Source organism: Aotus nancymaae, unplaced genomic scaffold, assembly GCF_030222135.1.
Source record: "Aotus nancymaae isolate 86718 unplaced genomic scaffold, 86718_ANA_hifiasm-v0.15.2.pri h1tg000008l, whole genome shotgun sequence".
Taxonomy (NCBI): domain Eukaryota; kingdom Metazoa; phylum Chordata; class Mammalia; order Primates; family Aotidae; genus Aotus; species Aotus nancymaae.
This window is the reverse complement of record NW_026988419.1, coordinates 39,674,101-39,677,648: the sequence shown is the minus strand read 5'-3', so window position 1 is coordinate 39,677,648 and position 3,548 is coordinate 39,674,101. Positions and strand designations below refer to the sequence as shown.

Here is a 3,548-nt window from a genome sequence, read left to right as displayed (position 1 = left end):
TGAATTTTGTTGTGATAGTGAGAAAACTGTTAATCCAGTCTTATTCCCCAGAAAATGTACCAAAACATTTTGGTATCTAATTTAAAAATATCATGCTGAAATTTTTGATTGTTCTGTATCTATTAGGCTCCAGTCTTAGACAACTGTCAGTTGATTTTTGCAGCTCCTCTTTGGGCACCTTAAAGTAACCTAAAAGGGATCAAGCGGTAATGTCCCTATTCTTTAATTTGAGTTACGTTCTCTGGGAAAATTTGCCGCTGCTGATCCCGATCTCGCCTTTCTTTCATTCTCATTGGCACACCTTGCTCCTACTACGCTAATAACCTTATTGTGTTCTAATTAAACTAACTCAAGTGTTTGTTTTGCTTTACTTTGCCTTTATTCTTCAATTCTCTCTCATTTAAGTGCAGGGTACTCTAGCAACTTGAACTATGATAGAGGACTCTGATAGCAGAGGGTCTTAGACTCTTTTCACTTTAAACATGGAAGTGTTTGGGAAAGCTTCTTCTAACACACACAAAAAGGCTGTCACTATCCTTGAGAATAAAAAGGAGCTAGAGGTAAAACCCACTTTGACAAGAGACCTTGTTTTTTTTGGGGCGGGGAGTGTTCTTTTTTTGAGACGGAGTCTTGTTCTGTCTCCCAGGCTGGAGTGCAATGGCACAATCTCAGCTCACTGCAACCTCGGCCTCCTGGGCTCAAGCGATTCTCCTGCCTCAGCCTCCTAAGTATCTAGGTCTACAGGTGTGTGCCACCACACCCAGCTACTTTTCGTATTTTTAGTAGAGACAGAGTTTCACCATGTTGGCCAGGCTGGTCTGGAATATCTGATGTCAAGACATCTGCTTGCCTTAGCCCCCTCAAAGTGCTGAGATTACAGACGTGAGCCACTGTGCCTGGCCAAGCATTGAAAATTTTGTACTCAAACTGTTTATTCAAAGGTGATAGGACAGGACCTGAGCTTTTTAGTAATAATTTTTTTTTTTTTAATTTATACGTTTTTTTAAACTGGTACAGAACATCATCAGGAAACAACCTTCAATCTAGAGAGGAACCCAGAGCAGGGAGATTGGCAGCCAACTTATTCCCAAGGCCAACCTTGTCACAGAGGAACCTTTGGATCATACCACTCCTATAGCTATAAGTATATCTATTACAAGCCTTCTGGGAGTGCAAGTCTCACCACTACAATCAGAAAATAACACTAGAGATCAGCACTCCAAGGAATTGACATCTGTAGTTTAGAAACAAAAACAAAGGGAGCTCGAGAAATGTGATAAATCAATCACATGAAGAAAAGCAGGCTGTCAGTTGGCCGACCCCTGCTGGGTCTAAAGGGAAATCTGTCATTGGAGCTGCCTTGCCCTGGCAAGATGGGGTTAGGTCCTGGAAGTGGGCCAATTGGATCAAATTGTGGTCTGGTGGAGGAAACTGTCTGGGTGTTTCCCCAGGCCCAGGGATGAGTGAATTGATTGTGTCTCCAACATAGGGAAGTATAGGTCTTTGGTCATATTCACCCCCAATAATTCCCGGAGGAAGGAGGGAGCTAGGAAATGGCTTAGGGTGAAAAGGGTTGGGATAGAATGGAATGAGGTGAGGTGACGATGGCAGAAGCAACACAAACTGCCCTCTTGGGGATTCTTTTCTTTGTATGTGCCTCTTCCTGGACAGTTCTTTCCAGTCTGTGTCTTGAACTCTTAACAGTACTCTACTGAAGCAGTAAAGAGGTCACGACAAACTGCAGACAAAGACAGGATGGAACGAACATCCAAAAGTCGGAAGATCCGTAGTTTCAGTTCCAATGGGAGGACGACCAAACCAAATACATCTGGTAGGTTCAGTGCTTGTCAGGTAAAAGCCAGAAGCGGATACACCAGCTGGCCTTTAAAGAGGCGGGAGAGCTTCTGAAGATCTTTGTTTATCTTGGCTACATTTTCCCCTAGTTTCTCTTTGCAAATAAAAGTTTCTGGTAGCAGCTGCAATCTTTTCACACTTCTAATCTCACTGTTGATTTTTAGCGTAGCATTTACAACAATCAGGTTTCCCAAAGGCACACAGGTGAGAGCAGCAGAGCCGCCCCTGCAGAGAGGATGGATGTACTGCAGCTTATACACCCCACTCGACTTGCACTTCTCTGGCGTGGACATTGCTTTGGCTTCAGTGCCCTGAGGTATGTAACCTGACTCCAACAGGAGAAGATGTATCAACACTATCAAGGCAGCACTGGCATCAGAACAGTCAGCTGATTGATACAAGGTCTCTAATGAATGTGGCACTTGCCCTTCCACCGATTCACTGCAGAGCATGGGTTCTGAGGGATAGAAACCTGTGCTCTCTTCCATATCCGCAATATCTTGAATTGACTCAGCTTCAAAATTTTGACTGGGCCCTGATATATTGTCGTCATTCCAGACATCAGACTGGGCTGCTTGTCCTTGGAATGAATCACTCAGTTGTTCATCCTGTATGCTGGTCTGATTGGAGCTAGTGGCCAAAAAGGGTTGGTCATTATTCTGGAGTGAAGAATGCTCTGAATCTGTGGATGAAGGTAAATAAGGTGCTGGAATGGCATCTTCAAGAACCAAAACATATCAAGTCCCCAGAAACAATCCCATATGAAGCCAAGGTCTCTTCATCTCCAGTGAGGGCATCCTTGTTGTTCAATGTAATTGCAAATCGAGTATCAGAACTGTAGCCCCAGGTGGGCGGCAGGGCCAGGCTCAGGTGCGTGCGCAGCTGCCCCAGCGTCGGCTCCGCCTGGGGCACCTCCAGCGGCTGGGTCTGCTTCTCAAGTGGTACCTGCAGCCTCATGACGGCGGCGGGATCCGCGAGGAGCCTGGACCCAGAGGAGGGGACAGCGGGGGCGCCGAGCCGCTCCGGCTTCAAACGGCTGCGACCCCGGAGTGGCGACTACGGAGCTGAGGGATTGCTGAGGCGAAAAGGGGAAAGAGCCCCGCCACGGTGGCCGCCCTGCCTGCTGGTCTCCGGAATGTGAGCACCTGCCCCTCTCCTGAGGGCGCCCCCTGGAGACCACCCCCTTTGGTAATACATTTTAAATGATAGTGTACAGAAACTGGCCATAAAAAGTAGGATTGAATTTATATGTTATTATTATTATTATACTTTAAGTTCTGGGGTACATGTGCAGAACGTATAGGTTTGTTACATAGGTGTATACACGTGCCATGGTGGTTTGCTGCATCCATCACCCCGTCATCTACATTAGGTATTTCTCCTAATGCTATCCTTTCCCAATCCTCCCCGCTGCTATCCCTCCCCTACCCCCTGACCCCTGACAGGCCCTAGTGTGTGATGTTCCCCTCCGTAAGTCCATGTGTGCTCATTGTTCAACACCCACTTATGAGTGAGAACATGTGCTGTTTGCTTTTCTGTCCTTGTGTCAGTTTGCTGAGAATGATATAACATGGAGTAGTCTGCAGCCATAAAAAAGGATAAGTTCATGTCCTTTGCAGGGAATTTATGAGTTTTTCAAAACTCAACTATTTAAAAATATTGAGTACACACAATTGTTGCATGCACTTATATTA

At 45.9% G+C, this 3,548-nt stretch overlaps 1 pseudogene; it reads right to left on the bottom strand.

Annotated features, from left to right (window-relative positions):
- Window positions 1–1,285: 1,285 nt before the first annotated feature.
- On the bottom strand, window positions 1,286–2,811 carry LOC105718377 (F-box only protein 7-like; annotated as a pseudogene).
- Window positions 2,812–3,548: the final 737 nt, after the last annotated feature.